General features: G+C 40.4%; 1 protein-coding gene across 4 annotated transcripts in view; it reads left to right on the forward strand.

Moving 5' to 3' along the window:
* Nucleotides 1-2,999: 2,999 nt before the first annotated feature.
* BICD1 (BICD cargo adaptor 1) overlaps nucleotides 3,000-23,023 on the forward strand; it is a 280,674-nt gene continuing 260,650 nt past the window's right edge. For all 4 annotated transcript variants that reach the window (XR_008955926.1, XM_057303224.1, XM_057303222.1 and 1 more), the window contains exons 1-4: nucleotides 3,000-3,708; nucleotides 12,196-12,261; nucleotides 21,242-21,357; nucleotides 22,895-22,980. The gene's annotated coding sequence lies outside the window, so the exon portion shown is untranslated. The remainder of the gene's footprint in view (nucleotides 3,709-12,195; nucleotides 12,262-21,241; nucleotides 21,358-22,894; nucleotides 22,981-23,023) is intronic.

Here is a 23,023-nt window from a genome sequence, read left to right on the forward strand (position 1 = left end):
TTTTTAAAGATTTTATTTATTTATTTGACAGACAGAGAGAAAGCCAGCAAGAGGGGGAACACAGGCAGGGGGAGTAGGAGAGGAAGAAGCAGGCTCCCAGCGGAGGAGCCCGATGTGGGGCTCGATCCCAGGACTCTGGGATCACGCCCTGAGCCGAAGGCAGACACTTAACAACTGAGCCACCCAGGCGCCCCTCCACAGGTCGTTCTTAAGCCACAATAGCATGCCAGGCTGAATCAGAGTATATTCCACTTCCTTGCACATCTGTGGATGTTACGTCTTTCCTCAATTTTATTAAAAATCATTTTTCACTTTTTTACTGTATCTTGTGACTTTTACAAACTAATTGTCATTTAAAAATATTAGTATAAACAGTAGGTGTCCTGCAGGATAGTCCAGGGGTATACCATGCGGGCTAAATTAATTAGAAAGACGATAGTATAGAAGTGGCCACCACAAAGCTTGAGTCATCTTTATTTTTTCAAGATTTATTTATTTATTTTAGAGAAAGAGAGAGAGCAGGGGAGGGCAGAGAGAGAGGGAGAGAAAATCTTTCAGCAGAATGTGCACGAGCATGGATCCTAACTCAGGGCTCGATCCCACGACCCTGGGATCACAACCTGAGCTGAAACTAAGAGTCCAACATTCAACCAACTGTGCCACCACCCAGGCACCCTGGCTTGAGTCATCTTTACTTCTGAAACCCCAGAAGCTTTACAAATTATCAAAATGAATGTTAGAAATGGGTGTTTGTGGATGAAATTAGCAGTATTCAAGAAGTATGGATTGGCTGAAAGACTTTAGAAATGCTTGCATTCTTGCATGAACAGGGTTAAAGAATTCAGAGTTCTGGAAGCCTATAGTCCTAGGGATGGCATCCGGATCATGACCGCTAAACAACTTGCATCCTGTCATGGGTTTGCAGGCTTTGGAGTCAGTCTCTAAGGCTGACTCCCTTCCCAATTAATGGAGTGAGCATGTTAGATGAGGTGTGTTCCAAAGGGACAGATGGCAGGTCTTTGTTGAACCCACAAAGCAGGGTTTCTGAATTGTTTTGTATCTATTAGCAAATGAATGTGTGCTGCAGACCTGCTTTCACTGTAACCTGGTAGGGAGGGTGCAGGTGAGTGGCTAACCCTTACAAACCTCTAACTTTGAAAGATGACTACTTCTGCCAAAAAGAACTGCATACTTGGGCATGACCTGTCCCTCAATCCGGTCCTGATATAGTTTTTTGAATGTGAGGTTGGTGGGTTCTGGAGCTGACGGCCAAGAAAGAATTCTTGAGACGTCTTTGGTGCAAAAAGGTGGTTTTATTAAAGCACAGGGACAGGACCCGTTGGCAGAAAGAGCAGCTGCCTCAGCTGCCGGTAGCCTCCTGGGGCTCCCTGGGGCTCCCAGATCGTGAGGAGCAGCTGATTGTCTTCCTTGGGGTTGGGGGAAGTAAAGATCAGGGAAGTTCCAAAAGGACTTTCATATGCTAAAGAAGACCACCGGATACCAGAGGCCTTGCTATTGTTAAACCAAGATTGTTTTTCCCTCTAGCAAGGCTTAACATTCAGACTGTTGGGAGCTTCCTGGAGGAAGGTTATACTCTGCCTACCTCAAGTATTTGTCAATGGGCTGCCAGTTGTAAGGACAGTTAATTTTACCTACATTTCCTTCTGCCTTTGTTTCCGAGTCCCATTTCATTTTTCCTGGTCTCCAGGATCTAGATCAGGGGTTCTCAAAGTGCAGTCTCCAAGATAGCATGCCAGCATCATCCAGGAACTTGTCGGAAATGCAAACTCTCAAACCCCACCTTGAAACAGCCAAATCAGAAGCCCTGGAGTTGTTTTAACAAGTTTTGCACGTGATCCTTGTGTATGAATGTTTGAGAAGCACTGGACCAGATCACATTTGCCGTCTATCTTTTCTTGATTGCCTCTTTTGTTACTTCATTTATTGGTCATTGTGCCTTATCTGAACTCTTTACATTGTTTATTTCTTAGTATTGTGTTTGTAAAAGGTTCTCCATAAATCAAGACCCAGGTGTAACTTTTAATTAGAATTCCTCGCTAATCAAGTGCTTAGAAAAACTTTTTGTATTAAGTTGATTTTATAAACAACACAGTTTCAGAAACTCATATTCATCTGTGATACAGCAGCAATAGTGCAATGATTATCAAACTCTGTTCTTTGGAACCCTAGGCATTTCTTTGAGTGCCCTACTGGGACACCTGGAAAGCTGGAAAAGGAGGAATAAAACTTTCTCTCCTTGCATTTAAAGAAGGCCAACATTTGGGGCACCTGGGTGACTCACTCCGTTAAACGTCTGACTCTTGGTTTAGGCTCAGGTCATGATCTTGATGAGGTTGTGGGATATAGGTGAGATTCAGTGAAGTGGTGTCCAGAGCCCACGACCAACAAAGAATTCTTGAGACGTCTTTGGTGCAAAATGGTGGTTTATTAAAGCACGGGGACAGGAGCCGTGGGCAGAAAGAGCTGCTGCCCTGGGGTTGTGAGGGGTGACTGATTATATACCATGGGGTTGGGGGAGGTAAGGAAAAAGGAAGGTTGAGAAAGTACTTCTATATGTTAAAGAAGACTTGCAGGATGCTGGAGGCCTTGCCATTGTCAAGTTAAGGTTGTTTACCCCTCTAGAAGGTATTAACAGTAAGGTGGTTGCGAGCTTCCTGGGAGAATGTTACTTTCCTCCTATCACATGTCCTTATCAATGGGCTGCAGTTTTAAAAGAAATTCCATTTTATTTACATTTCCTTCTGCCTCAGCCTCTCAGTTTTATGGAGGGGATGGTAATGTTAGGGCTTCAGGAAACTGAATTATGGGTCTCTGGAAGTTAGGCTATTGATAAGAAAGCTGCTTCCTTGTAAATCACTAGGACGTGTAAACTGAGGGAGACTCAGGTCTTGCAGGATTGTGATCTCTGTCAGTTAACTCTTTGTTTTTCCTTTCCTTAGCTTTAGGGCAGCCAGGGGTGCCTGAGGAATGTCACGTACATCCCATGGGGTGGGGGTTGCAGGGTGTCAGTTTCTGCTTTGTCCTCAGCTTGCCTTCTGTTCCCTCATCAATCTCATGGGTTATGAGATTGAGCCCTGCCTTGGGCTCCGAGCTCAGCCAGGAGTCTGCTTGAGAGTCTCTTCCTCTTTTCTCTTCTTCCCACTCGCTCTCTCTCTGTTGAATAAATAAATATTAAAAAAAAAAAAAGCCAACATTTGTTAAGCACTTACTATGAGCCAAGCATAGTTCTGAGTACTTCACATGCTAAGGCATTCATGTAGGAGTGTTCTGTTCACCTTTTTGATCAGAGAACTTGTGCCCTCATCTGTTTTACTTACCAGGCTGCAATACGCTTTTCTTCAAGGAAAGAGGATTGAAGCTAAAGAGAAAGCAACCTACATCCTTTACTCACTAAGCTCCCTGTATCCAGGCCTCTCTCCAGTCCTGGAGTACACAGGTTCTTTCCTATCCCGAGATTTTACATGCTTTTCCCTCTTCCTGAAGCTTCTCCTTCAACCAACCATAGTAGACTTTCTCCTTGAATGTCATCTCTTCTAAGAGACCTTTCTTAACCACCCAGACTGTTTTAGATAGTCCTTTTATTCTCTCTCATAGTAGCTTGTTGTTTTTTTCTTTATAGCATTTTTTGGCGTTTGTTGGGACCTGTTTTCCTTGTTCAGTTTCTGTGGTTTGTTTCCCCACTGGCCGGTAAGTTTGGCAAGGGCTGGGACCTTATCTTGTTCCTCTTGTCTTCCCAGGACCTAGTAGTGTCTAGCACAAAGCTGGTGCTTATAAATATTTGGTGACCAATGACCGAAGTGATGACATGTGAGTTCTCTTGGAGGCTCTTTCATTCACTGAAAGAATTTCATCCTTAAATGAAGGTTGAATGGGATGCTGTGTGAGATGATTTCTGCTTCCACATCATCTGGCTCAAAATTAACTTTTAATTTTAAAACCTGTTTATGCTTCTGGTGGGCAGGTGTTTTGTATCTTAACTTCATTGCCCGTTGTGTACGGGAAAAACTTATATTAATATCTCAAATGAACACCTTTTTAGATGGGTTAAAATAAATACAAAATGGAGACCAGACTTGAAAATTCCTTGAACCCCCAGAACAAGTTAAGCCACATAAGCAGAACTTAATATAACTTATTCTGCAACATAAGCAAAACAACTTGGATTGTTTCTGGTAAATGCCTCTGAAAATCATAAATAAAACCTAAATTGTTTTCCAAAAGTGGCATAAGAATGACTTTTAACCAATTCCCTGTCTTTTGGAAAACCCCAATGCTGTAACCAATCATAAATGATATAGCTTCTGTGTTTTTACTCTATTAGCTGCCTGTAACATGTCTCTAGGCTTCAAGTCACTGTTGCTTTGAAGACTCCCAGTTTGCAAACTGTTCTTCTGTGCACAATAAACTCTTACTAAATACAATTTGTTGACCTGATTTTATTTTTAACAGTCTCTGGATTTTGACGGGAGCCACCTGCCAACTTTACTTTGGATTGGCCATAAATATTGGAATCTGAATTCTGCACAGTCATGCTGCACAAAACATTCATTGTAAAGAGAGATGTAGAAAAACTTTGATTTGGGCCAAAAAAAGGGAGGAGTGTTGGAAATGATGTGTTGAACTTATTTAAAATGAATTCAGATTTACTTATTATCTTATAAAATTACATATTTATTAATCCAGTTAAAAATGGGCAGAAGGGGGCGCCTGGGTGGCTTAGATGTTAAGTGGCTGCCTTCAGCTCGGGTCATGATCTCCAGGTCCTGGCATCGATCCCCACATGGGGCTCCCAGCTCAGCGGGAGCCTGCTTCTCCCTATCCCTCTGGCTCTCCCCCTGCTTGTGCTCTCTCTCTCTGTCTCTGTCTCTCTCTCAAATGAATAAATAAAATCTTTAACAAAAAAAAAAAAATGGGCAGAAGATCTGAATAGATATTATTCTAGAGAAGACACAGAAATGACCAAGAGTACACAAAAAGGTACTCAACATCACTAATCATCAGGGAAATGCAAATCAAAACTACAGTGATATCACCTCATTCTTGTTGTAATGGCTATTGAAAAGAAGACAAGAGATGACAAGTGTTGGCAAGGATGTGGAGAAAAGGGAACCCTTGTGCCCTGTTAATGGGAATGTAAAATTGGTAGGTGCAGTATGGGAAACAGTATAGAGATTCTTCAAAAAATTAGAAATAGAACTACCATATGATCCAACAATCCCATTTCTGAGTATATATAAAAGGAAATGAAAACAGAATACTGAAGAGATGTCTGCACTCCCATTTTCATTACAGCACTGTTCACAATAGCCAAAATATGAAACAACCTAAGTGTGCATCAACAGACAAATAGATAAAGATGGTATATACATATAATGGAATATTATTCAGCCACGAGAAAGAAAGCAATCCTGACATTTGTGACAACATGGGTGGAGTTTGAGGGCTTTTATGCTAAGTGAAATAAACCAGATAAAGAAAGACAAACACTGTATGGTATCACTTATATGGAAAAAAAAAAATTTTTTTAAGTGGTTTCCATGCCCAGGGTGGAACCCAACGCAGGGCTTGAACTCAAGACCTGAGATCAAGACCTGAGCTGAGATCAAGAATTGAATACCTTATCAACTGAGCCACCCAGATGCCCCACTTATATATGGAATCTTAAAAGAAAAAGTCAAACTCAGAAAAAGAGAGTAGAACAGTGGTTGCTGCAGGTTGGGAGAAAGCTTGGTAAAAGGTACAAACTTTCAGCTATAAGATGCATAAGGTCTGAGGATCTAAAGTTAAATATTGTGACTATGGTTGATAACACTGTATTATATAATTGTAAGTTGCCAAGGGAGTAGAACTTAAATGTTCTCACGAAAAATGTATATATGAGGATGGATGTGTTCATTAACTAGATGGTGGGAATCCCATTAACTAGATGGTGGGAATCCCTTCACAGTTAAAAAATAATAATGCAATGAGATGCAAAAAATGACAGAAACTTTCCCAGAATTTCACTAGGCCTTTCACATTGTAGAATTTTGTCTTGGAATTCAGGGTAAGAAAAGTCTTCTTTTCTTCAATTCTGCCTTATTGAGTCATAACTAGAAATTTTTATTTATTTAGAAAATTTTTAAGTTTCAAACCACTTGTATTAGTTGTGTTTTATTTTCTCGTTGGGTGTTTTAATAAGCTGTAGATAAAATTTCCATTAGTCATGGGGCACCCGGGTGGCTTAAGTTAAGTGGTTAAGTCGGTTAAGTGTGCGATTCTTGGTTTTGATTCAGGTCATGATCTCATGGGTCACGGGGTCAAGCCCCCGCATCAGGCTCCATTCTTAGCAGGGAGTCTGCTTGAAGATTCTCTCCCTCTGCCCCTACCCTGCTCATGCACGCTCTCTTTCTCTCTCTCAAATTAACAAATAAATCTTTAAACAAAAAATTTCCATCAGTCATCAGTAAGCTAGAGATACAGAAACTCACTATTCAGAAGACTCCTGGTAGTTACCACCCTCCAGCCCCACTTAAATAACTGCTGTATGATTAGTGGCATCAAACCTCAAATTAGTGGACTTGGAGTCCTCCCTCATGACACTTTGACTCCAGGTAAATTGAAGAAGAATGGAGAGGAATGCCGGCTACATTCACCACTGCTTGCTGTGTTCCAGACCATCCAGTATGCAGACTCTTAAGTAAAGTGTAATGAAAACATATCATACCTGAGTACTGTGAACACACCTCCCCGTCAGCAGGCATGGAGTTCGCAGGGAGAACCCAGGTTGGAAAATTTGAAGACCAAGTTTCTTGCTCTAAATCTATCACTAAGTTGCTCTGTGACTTCAAGTAAATCACCTCATGTCAATGGCATTAACTTTTTCTCATTTGTAAAAATGATGGAGCTTGATTTAAGATGTTCTCTACAATCCCTTGAGATTATTTTTGTTTGTCCTTATCTAGCTATTTACAGAAACAAGATTGATATGATTTTTTTTTTTAATTTTGTCTGCCCAGTTTGTTTCTTACTGGCCTACCAGAAGTGAGTGAAAGAGGCTGCTTGCCAGGAGGTTAGAGAAACCAGAGGACGATGGTAATGCAATGGGTTTTGGGTTTCAAATGCCAAACTTCGGACAGCTGAAAATTCCTTGAGTGATTTGGACTACCAGTAATATCTGTTGGCAGGTGAATTGGTAGAATGGGACCAACCAGATCTCAAATCCTAGCCCATTGATGTCTAAGACATTTAGTATTAGTTGACTCCTTTTCCTTTTCTTTCCAGTAACTACTGGAGACTTCCTAGAACAGTTCTCAAAGGAATGCACCTTACATTATGACCTAAGACACATATACATACACACACACATACCTACATGTATACATACATATATACATACCTACCCAACTGAATTAATACTTAGCCTTACATCACCTAATGCATTGTTTATTTTCTATTCTATTGTGTATGTTTTTGTTTTTTAATTCTTGGCTGCCAACAGCAATTTAAAAGCATTGTCTTGGGGTAGAGGGAATATGGCTAGCAGCTGTCTCCTCCTTGGGTCTGTGTTGTAGATTTTAGAACAGATGTTTGTTATTCACTCCCAAGCTTTCTAGGCAGTGTGCCAGTGGGACTGTCCTGCTGTTGATCTTTGAGTTGATGGCCCATCTGTCCTGGATCTTGATGAGAGTGGGGGTAGAAGTGGGGGATGCAGGGAGAAAGCTCATTAAACATGGCCTTGTTCTAGGATTTAGAATGTGGTGGGTCTGCACTGAATCACTCTGTCAGACAGGTGGTTCTTTAAAAGAAATTTGGCTCTATGATTCAAAAATGTCAAAAAAAATTTAAATAATTTAGAAATGTAGTCATCTTCTGCTATCCATCAGTAATCTGTTACTGAAGACCAGTTGTTCTGCATGCAAATGCTAATCTGCTATTTCTCATTTATTTTAAGTAGGAAAACTTACATTATGTCAACCGTAAGCCCTCAACCAATTTCTTAAACAGGCAACTAAAGTATGGTAATATACCTATATATAATGTTTAAAAATCCAAACTATCTTGTTAGGTGTGAGATGCTTAAAATATTGTTTCTCTGTCACCAAATAATTAATATAATCAGTAACACACAGCAGATTTTGTACAGTCAAAGGCCACTGACCAAGATGGTTTAATGTTCTCTTCAGCTTGACTTCAGTTAAACAGGCTTCTTCCTGACTCTAGGCCCCTGTGCTCCCTTTTCTTAGAATTTACTTTAGAAAACTTTAAAATTCTTCCTTTACCCCTTTGAGATGTAAATCTATTAAAAAGTGTCTGGTCCGTTTTACAACCCAGGGAAGTCTCAAGAACCTGGGGACCATCTCTTTGAAATTTAATCAGCAAAGGAGATAGCACCCCTCTCTGTCATCTTCCACAGGAGGGTAGGAGCCAACTCCAAGTTCCTTGCTCCAAGTTACAAAACTGTTTCATGTCGTAAAGATAAGAGAAATTTATTTTTTCTTTGGATAAAGTCAGCAAACACAGATGGCCCATGCCACCCCGCTGACATCCTCTGGTACTTTTCCACTAGCTCACCCCAGCCTTGGAGAAGCCCTGGTCCCTCTGCTGCAGTGCAGTTGAGTTTAGACTTTGTGCTGGCCTCTCTCCTATTGCAGTAGCCTCAGATAAAGTCTCCTTTGCTGGTTTAACTTGGTCCAGTGCAATTTTTGCTTTAACACCACCAATGGACCCATACTGCATCCCTTTTCTGGACGATCAATTCCACAATTTTCAAAAATTTGAATGAGGACTCTATTCGCTTCCTAGGGCTGCTACAACAAAGCACCTTAAATCAAAAGGCTTAGAGAACCCCAGAAATTTATCCTTTCACAAATCTGGAGGCCAGAAGCCCCAAATCAAAGGGATTAACAGAGCCCTTTCTGAAGGCTCTAAGAAAGAATCTATTCCATGCTTTTCTCTTAGCTTCTGGAGTTGCCATTAATCCTTGGTGTTTCTTGATTTGCAGAGGCACCATTCTAATCACTGCTTACATTGTCACATGGCATTCTCTCAGTGTACGTCTGTCTCTCTGTCTTTTCTTATAAAGATACCAGTCATATCGGATCAGGGGCCCATACTACTTGAGTATGACCTCATCTTAACGGACATTTTAATTGCATCTGCAAAGACCCTGTTTCCAAATAAGGTCATATTTGAGGGGGAGGGGGCACACAATGCAACCCATAATTAACTCTGAAGAAACATCAATAGTATTTAGAATGAAAGACTTTTTTCTATTTTATTTTATTAAAAATGTTGTATTTTGTTTAAGAGGTTATTGAAAGTTTTCTGTATAAATGTTAGTTGGAAATATTATATTGAGAGATACAGATGTTCTGTGAAGCTTGGGTATTGACGTAGATGGGCCAGGTCTGAGGACCCAGAGGGGGTCCTGCAGAACCAACCAAGAGGGTCGTTGGCTTTGCGTGGGATAGAAATCAAATGCAAGCCAAGAGGAAGTGAGAGCAGAGTTTAATGAATAGTGTAAGTGACAGAGTATAGCAGATGGAGGTTCTGGGAGACTCAGGAAAGTGAGTCTCCCTGTCGCTTGGGATGAGGGGTTTATACTGGAAGGGGATCCAGGGTATGAGTTCCTTCAGGAGTCTAGGATGGGGTACAATCAAAGATGAGTGTCAGGTGAACAATAGTTGTTATTCCCTAAATCACCAAAGTAGGGAATATTGATGCCAGTGTCCACCAAGTTTTGTTCGAAGCGAATGTCCTAGAAAATGCTTGGGAACCAGTTCTTTTTAGATGTCATCGGGTGTTTGGGGGCCTAGGATGAAACTCAGAGAATGATTAACTTTTTGGCTTCCCCCTTGAGAGTGGGAACATAGATTCTTTGGTTTACTCAGATGCAAAATACAGAACACGAGTAAATGGGATTTAGCAGAGAAACAGCAGAAATAGAGCCTTTCTAAAATGGAGTCCCTTCAGGTTCCCTATCTTAGTATTAAAAATGAAGAGGCGTTTATCTCTTTTGGGAGAAGATTTATCTAGGAGACATTGCGCAGAGTCGAGAGTAATCTGTCTGCCAGATGGCAGGCTTAGGTTTGGTGAGGGTGAAGCTTTCTCCAGGAGGAATCGGTGGATGTGTCAAAGTCAAAGCCAGACAAGTAAGAAGATTGCTTTCTTTGGGCTATTGTGATAAGGAGAACCACCTAGATGCAAAGATCAGGGTACATCTGCCGGGAGGTTTTGCCTTAGATTTACGTAGGGAGGGGTAAACAGACTATGGCTGGGATGATTTAGAGTTGGGCTTTTTTAAAGCAGAAGTCTCTGTCAGGTAGCTGAACAGGAAATATTTTTCTCCATGGTTAGCCAGTTTCAGGGGAACAAACAGTTTTAATCTTAGCTTATCAGTTATATCAAAGAATGGGAAGTTGGAGGGTCTAGGTGTGCTTTTGTCATCACGTTCCGAAAAGGGGGGGGGATCTGCAGTTGGCCTGGTCACAGGTAAACAGAGGAATCATCTGTGAGAGCTCTGGGAGTCATAGAGTGGACAGTGAGGTTTATCTAAGTCAATGGCAAAGGGCACCTCTTTGAGTAAGCCCTTTCCTAGAACACAAAGGAATGGGGAAGATTTGGGGAAGACAAAAGGGTGGGGGAGGTGGTCTTTACCATACTGCTTTCCAGAAGCACAGGGTTCAGGTAAACTAACAGTGTCAACAGTCAAGAGGAAGGGCCCGTGTCAGGCTGAGTGCATATTGCTACTGCTTGCCCTTAACTATTTACACGTAATCTTTTAGAAAAGGTTTATCCCTGCAAAACAGATCCCACAGTTGTGGGACACCGCTGCCACCAAGTGGTGGTACGAATTAGCGACTGCCAAACCCCAGACTTGAAAAGTTAACATCTCTTTTTCAGACTCCAGTGGACTCTGTGTACTCTAGGAGAATGCAAGAAAACCCACTGAGATGCAGGAAGGAAAAAAAAAAAAAATTCTGCTTCATTTTATTTTTATGAAAAAAGCAAGCAAGAATTTAAACTCAGTACTGATATTTAACATACCAGTTTACACTGGGTTTCTCACCCTGAATTTATTCTCATGTGAATTTATGTCACATATTACCTTCTCAGGGAACAACAGAAGCTTCACAGAGTGGTAACTTGCTTCTCTGAACCCCTTCAGGGCGTAGTAACATATTGCAGATGATGAGCACCTGATTAAGTGCAGATAATATCTAGTTTCAATTAAACTTGTCCTTACACATGAACAAGTGGCTTTAAAAGACTCCTACTTGAGAACCCTCAATACATAGTTTATCTGTTTCCATTATCTTCAGATAGGTCTTTCAGTTCAAATTCCCTGTGTTTTATTTTATTTTTCCCTTCACATTGTTCTAGATATTTATTTTCTCTTATATTGCTTTATTAGTTACAAGTAATTCAGAGGGCATTTATTTTTATCCTTCTAAATGAACTGCAAGATTTCTTTTTTTTTTTTTTTAAGATTTTATATATTTATTTGAGAAAATGAGAGAGAACATGAGAGGGGGGAGGGTCAAAGGGAGAAGTAGACTTCCTGCTGAGCAGGGAGCCAGATGCATGCCAGACTCCATCCTGGGACTCCAGGATCATGACCCGAGCTGAAGGCATCGCTTAACCAACTGAGCCCCCAGACGCCCCGAACTGCAACATTTCTTAAAGTATAAAATTTTGCATTTTTACTGTGAAGTTTAATTGACCACATCATGATATATATTGTTGTAGTTGTTAATTTCATTTTCTTGGAGTATAATGAGACTACCCATCTGCACATCCATGTCTTCAGTGACATTTTCTTTCATATCCAATATTATCTTTAACATTTCATTTGGTGTGCTTTCTTAAATTTCCTCTAATCATCACTAAGTATTCCATGGTCTACTTTTCATTTCTCTCGTTGTTTCCTTCAGTCACCTTATGCATCTCTTTTGTAATCAATGTACTTTTCACAAGCCTCTTCCCCAGGTTATAGCTTTTTACAGTGTCCCTTTCGTTTGGGTAATCAAAATGTGTTCAGTAACAGCATGAACTTTTATCTCAGTTTATAAACCTAGCTCCATCAGCTCCTTTTTTTTCTTTTTGTCTCATGTTGTTTTCTTCACTCATTCTTAAGCAAATATTTGTGTGCATGTATTCTTTAATGTTTTTTTTTTTTCTTTAATGTTTTAGATTACCGGTATATTGTGAAAGGGTCTAACTCAGAAACTGCCTGATGGAAGAGATACACAGGGCAAGGTATGTGGGAAAGTGTGCAGTGCTGCCATGTTCTCTGTGTGTACCACTCTCCCTGAATCTCCACATGTTCATCAGCCTGGAAACTCCAAATTCCCTACGTTTTAATCTAACTGATGTTTATTGAGCACGTATTATGTGTCAGATACTGCAACGAATTGAACCTAGCCCGGTCACTTTCACAATTTAGTTAGGAAGTCAAATGTGGGGGCGCCTGGGTGGCACAGCGGTTAAGCATCTGCCTTCGGCTCAGTGCGTGATCCCGGTGTTGTGGGATCGAGCCCCACATCAGGCTCCTTTGCTATGAGCCTGCTTCTTCCTCTCCCACTCCCCCTGCTTGTGTTCCCTCTCTCGCTGGCTGTCTCTGTCGAATAAATAAATAAAAAATCTTAAAAAAAAAAAAAAAGGAAGTCAAATGTGTAATGGTAAAGAGGTTTTCTCTAAGACGTGAAGTCTGAGTCCAGTCTGAGAAGGATGTCCTAGATATGTGGAGCCTGAAGGCAGGGGAAAAAAATAAATGAGATACAGTTAATGGTTGCTAGAGGACTTTGGGATGTCATTGATTTTAAAAAACTATGTCAAGGGGCCTTTCAAGTATGGGAAAGTAAAATTAAAGCCCTATTTGGGGGAGCTAAGATAGCAGCATAGCAGGAGGATGCTGCTGTCCTCATCCCTCAAACAAATCATTCTGAATACCTAAGAAATTGACCTGAGGACTGACAGAACAAACTGCACAACTAGAGGGAGAGGAGAGGCCACATTGAGGAAGATAGGAAGTGTGGAGATGTGGTTTGTGGAAGAAACAGATTGCAGGTGCTGCTGCGAGGCGGGAACCCTGGTCACAGAGAAAGGTGAGAGTGGAGCACATAGGGATACACACAAGGAGAACACTTGCCCAAAACCACTGGCTTCGAAAATGAGAGCAGATGATTTTTATGAGTTCTTTCAACCTAAGGAGCTTAAACACTTGAGTTTTAAAGGTCTGTGGGCTTGGCTGGGATAGAGCTCTGAGGGCGCTGCCCTACTCCTGGTTAGAAGGCAGGCAAGCCAACACAGGGGCAGAGGGCATGATCTGCGGATAACCTAACATGCATGGGCAGAGACGGTTCACTCTTCTTGGAGTGCATCTGTGAGAGGTGGCATTCACGGAGTCGCCTTTCTGGGGACAAAAGAGCCATCAGACACCATTTTCCTCCCGCAGCCCTTGTCATAGGCACCTGCTGAAGGCAGGTAACCCAGACACTGACTGTCTAGCCTGCTTTGCTCCTAATCTCATACCTCTGTGCTCTGGTGAGACCGTCCTTCTCAGTCAAACCTGCATTGGTCCCAGCATAGTGAGACCCTCCCCCAGAAGACCAGTGCAGGCCCCTGCTGTAGCATATCTCTGAAGTTTGGAGTTATTAAAGTCAGCAGGCTTGGCTCTGATAGAGCTCAAAGTATACTGCACTGCTTCAGGCAGGCAGGCAACCTGGAGACAGCATGAAAACAGAGATCTGAAAAACACCTGGGAAGCACAAGGGGAAATTATTCACTCTTCTGGAAGGGCTTCCCTGAGAGCAGTAAGCACAGACTTCCCTCTGCAGAGACAAAGGATCTGGCTGGTGCCATTTCCCTCTACTGCCCCTCAGTATAAACCAATTTCAGTAAACAGCACAGAGCCAACGCTGGCTGCCTAACCTGCTTATACGGAATCCTGCCCTCTCAGGAACAGGAAACATAACAGGATTTTCTAACACAGAAAAGAAGACACAGACCTAGACAAAATGCCAAGTCAGAGGAATATATCCCAAAAGAAAGAACAAGAAAAGGTCACAGCCAGAGATCTAATTGCAACAGATATTAGTAATATGCCTGATGGAGGGGCTCCTGGGTGGCTCAGTCATTAAGCGTCTGCCTTCAGCTCAGGGTGTGATCCCGGAGACCTGGGATCAAGCCCCACATTGGGCTCCCTATTCCGCTGGGAGCCTGCTTCTTCCTCTCCCACTCCCCCTGCCTGTGTTTCCTCTCACTGGCTGTCTCTATCACTGTCAAATAAATAAATAAAATCTTAAAAAAAAAAAAAAGGTAATATACCTGATGGAGAATTTAAAGCACAGTCACATGGATACTCGCTGGCCTCGAGAAAAGCATGGAGACATCAGGGAGACCCATACGACAGAGATCATAGAGCTAAAAAACAATCAGGCAGAAATGAAAAATACAGTAACAGATTCAAAACTGTCCAGATATAATGACCACAAGATGGAAGAAGTAGAGGAATGAATAAGTAATATAGAAGATAGAATAATGGATAATAATGAAGCTGAACAAAAGAGAGAAAGAACTGTGGATCATGAGAACAGACTTAAGGAACTCAGGGACTCCATAAAATATAATAACATTCATATCATAGGAGTCCCAGAAGAAGAGAGAGAAAAGGGGACAGAATGTTTATTTGAGGAAATAATTGCTGAAAACTTCCCTAATCTGGGGAAGGAAACAGACATCCAAATCTAGGAGGCACAGACAACTCCCATCAAAATCAACAAAAGCAGGCCAACACCAAGGCATATTGTAGTTAAATTTGCAAAATATGGTGATAAAAAAATTCTAAAAGCAGCAAGACAAAAGAAGTCCCTAACTTACAAAGGAAGAACCATAAGGCTAGCTGCAGATCTCTTCACAGAAACTTGGCAAGCCAGAAGAGAGTGACATGATATATTCCACATGCTAAAGGGGAAAAATCTGCAGCCAAGATACTCTATCCATCAGGGCTACCATTTAGAATAGAAGGAGAGAGAAAGATTTTCCCAGACAAACAAAAACTAAAGACAGTCATGACCACTAAACCAGCCCTGCAAGAAATATTAAAGGGGACTCTTCGACTCAGAAAGGAAGACTAGAAGTGGCAAAGACTAGAAAAGAACAGAGAAAATCTGCATAAAAATGACAAAACAAGTAATAAGATGTCACTAAATACTATATCTATCAATAATTACTCAGAATGAACTGGACTAAACACCCCAATCAAAAGACATAGGAAGTCAGAATGGATAAAAAAACCAACACCCATCTATATGCTGTCTATACGAGACTCATTTTATACCTAAAGACAGCTGCAGATGGAAAGTAAGGGGTTGGAGAAAAATTTATCATGCAAAAGAAAGTCAAAAGAAAAGTCGGAGTAGCAATATTTATATCAGACAAAATAGATTTTAAACCGAAGACTGTAACAAGAGATGAAGAAGGGCATGGTGTCAAAATAAAGGGGTCTAGCCAACAAGAAGATTTAACAATTATAAACATTTATCCCCCCATACGGGAGCACTGAAATATATAAAACAATTAATAACAAACATAAAGGAACTCATTGATAATAATACAGTAATAAGGGACTTTAACACCCCACTTAACATCAATGGACAGATCATCTAAACAGAAAATCAACAAAGCAACAATGGTTTTGAATGACACACTGCACCAGAGGGACTTAACAGATATATTCAGAGCATTTCATCCTAAAGCAACAGAATATACATTCTTTTCAAGTGCACATGGAACAAACTCCAGAGTAGATCACACACTAGGTCACAAATCAGGCCCCAGGTACAAAAAGATTGAGATCATGTCATGCATAGTTCTGACCACAATGTTATGAAACTTGAAGTCAACCACAAGAAAAAATTTGGAAAGACCACAAACACATGGAGGTTAAAGAACATGCTACTAACAGGGCACCTGGGTGGTTCAGTCAGTTATGCATCTGCCTCCAGCTCAGGTCATGATCCCAGGGGTCCTGGGATTGAGCCTCACCTCAGCTCCCTGCTCAGTGGGGAGTCTGCTTCTCCCTCTCCCTCTGCCCCTCCACGTGCTTGTGCTCTCTTTCTCTCTCTCTAATAAATAAATAAATAAAATGTTAAAAAAGAAAGAAAGAACAAGCTACTAAAGAATGAATGGGTAAACTAGGAAATCAAAGAAGAAATAAAAAAAATTCAAGGAAACAAACGAAAATGAAAATACAGCCGTCCAAAACCTTTGAGATGCAGCAAAAGTGGTCATAAGAGGGAAGTATATAGCAATACAGGCCTACTTAAAGAGATAAGAAAAGTCTCAAACTAACAATCTAACCTTATACCTACAGGACCTAGAGGAAGAATACCAAGTGAAGCGTAAAGACTCAGAAGGAAGGAAATAATAAAGATTAGAGCAGAAATAAATGATATAGAAATTTAAAAAACAGGGGCGCCTGGGTGGCACAGTGGTGAAGCGTCTGCCTTCGGCTCAGGGCGTGATCCCGGCGTTATGGGATCGAGCCCCACATCAGGCTCTTCCGCTATGAGCCTGCTCCTTCCTCTCCCACTCTCCCTGCTTGTGTTCCCTCTCTCGCTGGCTGTCTCTATCTCTGTCGAGTAAATAAATAAAAAATCTTTAAAAAAAAAAAAAAAAAGAAAGAAATTTAAAAAACAATAGAAGATCAATGAAAGTTGGAGCTGGTTCTTTGAAAAAATTTATAAAATTGATAAACCCTTAGCCAGACTTATCAAAAAGAAAAGAGAAAAGGAGGTGCTTGGGTGGCTCAGTCAGTGGAGCATCTGACTGGCTCAGGTCACGATCTCAGGGTCCTGGATTCAAGCCCCATGTCAGGTTCCCAGCTCACCAGGGAGTCTGTCTGTCCCTCTCCCTCACCTCCCCCTATTCATGCTCTCTCTCTTTCTCTGAAATAAATAAAATCTTAAAAAAAAAAGAAGGAAAAGAAAAGAAAAGAGGAAGGACCCAAATAAATAAAATCACAATTGAGAGAGGAGAAATAACAACCAACACCACAGAAATACCAACAATAATAATATAAAAAATTATATGCCAACAGATCGGGCAATCTGGAAGAAATGGATAAATTCCTAGAAATATATAAGCTACCAAAACTGAAACAGTAAAAAATAGAAAACTTGAACAGAGAGATAACCAGCAAAGAAATTGTGTCAGTAATCAAAAATATCCCAACAAACACAACTCCAGGGCCAGATGGCTTCCCAGGGGAATTCTACCAAACATTTAAGAGTTAATACCTATCCTTCTCAAACTTCTACAAAAAATAGAAATGGAAGGAAAACTTCCAAACTCATTCTACAAGGCTAGCATTCCTGATTCCAAAACCAGACAAAGACTCCACTAAAAAAGAGAATTACAGGCCATATTCCTGATGACCAAGGATGCAAAAATTCTCAACAAAAAACTAGCAAATCCAATCCAATAGTACATTAAAGGAATCATTCACCATGATAAAAGTGGGGTTTATTCCTGGGCTGCACGGGCATTTCAATATTTGCAAATCAATCAATGTGATACACCACATTAATAGAAAAAAGGATAAATCTATACAATCCTCTCAATAGATGCAAAAAAAACCCCATTTGACGAAGTACAACATCTAGTCATGATAAAAAACCCTCAACAAAGTAGGGATAGAGGGAACATACCACAACATCATTATGGCCATATATGAAAAACCCACAGCTCATATCATCCCGTGGGGAAAAACTGAGAGCTTTGCTTCTATGGTCAGGAACAAGACAGGGATGTCCATTCTCACCACTGTTATTTAACATAGTACTGGAAGTCCTAGCCTCAGCAATCAGACAACAAAAAGAAATAAAAGGCATCCGAATCAGCAAGGAGGAAGTCAAACTTTCACTATTTGCTGATGACATGATACTGTATACGGAAAATCCGAAAGACTCCACCAAAAAATTGCTAGAATTGATACAGAAATTTAGCAAAGTCTCAGGATACAAAATCAACATCCAGAAATGTGTTGCATTTCTATATTTCTGTAATAAAGTAGTAGAAAAAGAAATCAAGGAATTGATCCCATTTACAATTGCACCAAAAACCATAAGATACCTAGGAAGAAACCTACACAAGAGGTGAAAGATCTGTACTATGAAAACTACAGAAAACTGATGAAAGAAATTGAAAATGACACAAAGAAATGGAAAAACATTCCATGCTCGTAGATTGGAAGAACAAATATTTTTAAAATGTCTATACTACCCAAAGCAATCTACACATTATGCAATCCCTATCAAAATATCACCAGCATTTTTCACAAAGTTAGAACAAACAATCCTAAAATTTGTATGGAACCAGAGAAGACCGCAAATAGCCAAAACAATCTTGAAAAGGAAAAGCAAAGCTGGAGACATCACAGTTCTGGACTTCAACTTATAGTGCAAAGCTGTAGTCATCAAGACAGTATGGTGCTGGCATAAGAACAGATGCATAGATCAATGGAAAAGAATAGAAAACTCAGAGGTGCCTGGGTGACTCAGCCAGTTGAGTGTCTGCCTTTGACTCAGGTCATGATTCCTGGGTCCTGGGATCGAACACTGTGTCAGGCTCCTGCTTGACAGGGAGTCTGCTTCTCCCTCTCCCTCTATCTGCAGCTCCCCCTGCTTGTGTGCATGCGTGCAGTCTGTCTTTCTCACAAATAAATAAATAAAATCCTTAAAGATAGGAAAAAGAAAAAGAAAATCCAGAAATGGATCTGCAACTATGTGGTCAATTAATCTTCAACAAAGCAGGAAAGAATATCCAATGGAAAAAAGACAGTCTGTTCAACAAATGGTGTTGGGAAAACTGGACAGCAACATGCAGAAGAATGAAACTGGACCACTTTCTTATACCACACACTAAAATAAATTCAAAATGGATGAAAGACCTAAATATGAGACAGGAAACCATCAAAATCTTAGGTGAGAACACAGGCAGTAATCTCTTTGACATCAGCCATAGCACCTTCTCACTAGATATGTCTCCTGAGGCAAGGAGAGCAAAAGTAAAAATGAACTATTGGGACTTCATCAAGATAAAAAGCTTCTGTACAGCAAAGGAAACAATCAACAAAACTAAAAGGCAACCTACAGAATGGGAGAAGATATTTACAAATGACACATCTGAAAAGAGTTAGTATCCAAAATATATAAAGAACTGATTAAAGTTAACAAATAATCCAGTTAAAAAATGGACAGAAGACATGAATAGACATTTTTCCAAGAAGACATACAGATGGCCAACAAACACATGAAAAAATTGCTCAACATATTATCAGGGAAATACAAATCAAAACTACAATGAGATACCACCTCACACCAGTCAGAATGGCTAAAATTAACAACACAGGAAATAACAGATGTTGGTGAGGATGTAGAGAAAGGGGAATCCTCTTACACTGTTAGTGGGAGTGCAACTGGTGCAGCCACTCTGGAAAACAGTATGGAGGTTCCTCAGAAAGTTGTGAATAGAACTACTCTATGATCCAGCAAGCATTACTGGGTGTTTGCCCAAAGAATATAAAAATACTGGGGCACTTGGGTGGCTCAGTCAGTTAAGCAGCCAACTCTTGATTTCTGCTCAGGTCACAATCTCAGGGTTGTGAGATGGAGCCCCACATCAGACTCAGCACTGGCCGTGGAATCTGCTTAAGGTTCTCTCTCTCCTTCCCCCTCTGCCCCTCCCCCATCTCTCTCCATTCATTTAAAAAAAAGAAAAAGAAAAAAAAACAAAAATACTAATTCGGGGTGCCTGGGTGGCTCAGTCATTAAGTGTCTGCCTTCGGCTCAGGGCATGATCCTGGCGTTATGGGTTCGAGCCCCGCATCAGGCTCCTCCTCTGGGAGCCTGCTTCTTCCTCTCCCACTCCCCCTGCTTGTGTTCCCTCTCTCACTGACTGTCTCTCTCTCCGTCAAATAAATAAATAAATAAAATCTTTAAAAAAAAAAATACTAATTCAGGGGCGCCTGGGTGGCACAGTGGTTAAGCGTCTGCCTTCAGCTCAGGGCGTGGTCCCGGCGTTGTGGGATCGAGCCCCACGTCAGGCTCCTCTGCTATGGGCCTGCTTCTTCCTCTCCCACTCCCCCTGCTTGTGTTCCCTCTCTCGCTGGCTGTCTCTGTCTCTGTCAAATAAATAAATAAAATCTTAAAAAAATAAAATAAAATAAAATAAAATAAATAAAAAAATAAAAAAAAATACTAATTCAAAAGGATGCATGCACCCCAATGTTTATAGCAACATTATCTACCATAGCCAAATTATGGAAACAGCCCAAATATCCATTGACTGATGAATGAATAAAGAAGAGAATAAAGAATGAATACACAACGGAATATTGTGTGTGTGTGTGTGTGTGTGTGTGTGTGTGTATCATCTACACACACACACACACACAACAGAATATTACTCAGCCATAAAAAACGAAATCTTGTCATTTGCAATGACATGGCTAGAGCTAGAGAGTATTGTGCTAAGCAAAATAATTCAGAGAAAGACAAATACCATATGATTTTACTCATCTGTGGAATTTAAGAAACAAAAGAGATGAACAGAGGGTGGGGTAGAGAGGCAAACCGGGAAACAGACTCTTAACTCTAGAGAACAGACTGAGGGTTACTGGAGGGGATGTAGGAGGGGATGGGTTAAATAGATGATGGATATTAAGGAGGGCAGGTGTTGGCGTGAGCACTGGGTATTGTATATAAGTGATGAATCACTTCTACACCTGAAACTGCTATTACACTGCATATTAACTAGCTGGAATTTAAATAAAAACTTGAAGAAGAAAAAAAGAAAAAAGAAAGTTCTATTTTGGGATAGAGATGTGTCAGGCATTAGAGAGATAGGGTGCTTTGCTCATTATTGTAAAATGTCTTCTTATCTGTCTTTCAGTAATAAATACGTTGTAATATCATTTTTACTAAACATCTACTTATGTGTACAATTTTTAAAAATCGATTTAATGCTCAAATTGATACATACGGGAGTGGTAAAAAAATTCTTATAAAAATAACATATGGTTAACCTGTAAATGTTTGGTATGGTCGCACTAGAAAGCATAACGAATAGTGAGATGCTTGGGCCTGTATGTAGAAAAATGAGAAACTGATGGATACAAATGCATGTAGAAACAGTTATGATATTTTCTGGAGAACACTTTTCCTCTACTTTTCAGAGTTTCTTCTGGCTGGCCTAAGAATTAAATCGACATGAGACAGATTCACAGGGGAAAATCAAATTTAATTTTGCACGTGAGAACTCTACATACATGAGAGGTTCAAAGACAAAGAGGTAAAATGAGGCGTCTGTGACATTCTGAGCTAAGAAAGGGGGGATAGGGGCCTGGGGCTTCAAAGGGGGAGGGCAATTCACAGGCAATAAGAAGAGCAGATGTTTGGTAATTAGATGTGTGCCCTGCCATACAGATGGGACATTCATCTAAAATTAATCTCTGGTAATAACTCTTATTTGGGAAAGCCTCCTGATTTATATTCTTCAAGTAGTTAAGGGAAGGCAAAAAAATTTTTTAAGCCTGCAGTGTCTCAGTCGTGTTCAGCTCAAAATAGTACACCTGCCAAAATTTTGGCATATTTTGGGGAGACTGTTCTGAACCACTTCAATGTATCACCAACTCAACTACTATAACCAAAGTTGGCTTCGAAGAAATGATTTTCCAAAATCTTAAGTAACTCAATAAAATCCTGGGCCGAGTAAAGTACAGTCTTTCCTAGATTTACACAATGGTTGTATTCCTGGTAAATTCTAGTAAAATCATACAAAAATTTTGTGTTTATATACAAAACAAAGTTAGGTTTAAGCTCAGATAATTATGAACAAGTTTTTAACCTCTATAAATGTGTGGAGGGATTAGACAGTCCCTGAGGAACAATTTTGCATTACGAGATTACTCCACACATTGTTGTGTCCCTGGTCCCTACTTACTAAATCACATCAGTGCCCATAAAAGTCCCTCCACTCACAGATCCCATTGAGACAATCAAGAAGACTTTCAGAAATTTCCAAATTGACCTCTAGGGGGCAGTCTGATTCCTGTGGAGAATCACTGAACTGGGAAAAACTCTGTTTTCTTCCCCTTGACTGTGGGGTTAGGTAGGGTGGCATTATTTTTGTTGCCTGGGAGGCTGGCTTGGGGTGGGAATGAGTGGTGGAAACAAAGGAATATTTTTCCCTCTTGTTAGCCACCAAGGGAGGCTGCAATACTGGGGCTTTTATATAAATGAATGGCTAGGTAACTTTTGACACCTTTCTCCTGCATTTTAAGTTTTCCTTGATCACTTTGCCTTGCCCAGAAAGCTGGAGTCTAAAACCCCTCCCTATAAAAATGATAGAATAAATGGAGAGATATCTGTATGTATGTATACGAATGTACATATATGTGTATATTGCCTGTGTACACACACACATTCACCATGTCACTGCTTGCTTGTACTGTAGAAAAAGTAGAGGCAGTAAACAAATGTCCACAACCAGAAGAGTGGATTTAAAAAAAAAAGAAAAAGCAAACCCATGTCATCTCCATAAAATGGAATGACATTGTAGCCATTTTTTAAAAATGAGGTAGGTCAGTTCATTGGCCTTGAAGAATGTCCTCAAGAGCAGCAAAACTGTAAATTTGATGTGCACAGAAACAGAATTGAAAGGATATAAATTAAAATGTTATTAGCGGTTATTCTGGAATCTGAAAATTACAGGGAGTAGAACTTTTATAGTAGGATGAACTACTAAGTCATGAGCACAACCCGCAGAAAGCCATGTGTGGTATCAGATTTCAATTAGGTATCTTTTTTTCTCTTTTTTCTCCTTCCAGTGTTGTTAAAACTTACGTGACCATGAAACCTGTTCACCTTTCAGAGACGGTGGTATTTGAAGAAACTGATATACAGCATAATAAATGTAAGTGTATGAATTTTCTTGTGAAATTATACTAACAGGCACA

This window comes from Ursus arctos, unplaced genomic scaffold, assembly GCF_023065955.2.
Source record: "Ursus arctos isolate Adak ecotype North America unplaced genomic scaffold, UrsArc2.0 scaffold_26, whole genome shotgun sequence".
Taxonomy (NCBI): Eukaryota; Metazoa; Chordata; class Mammalia; order Carnivora; family Ursidae; genus Ursus; species Ursus arctos.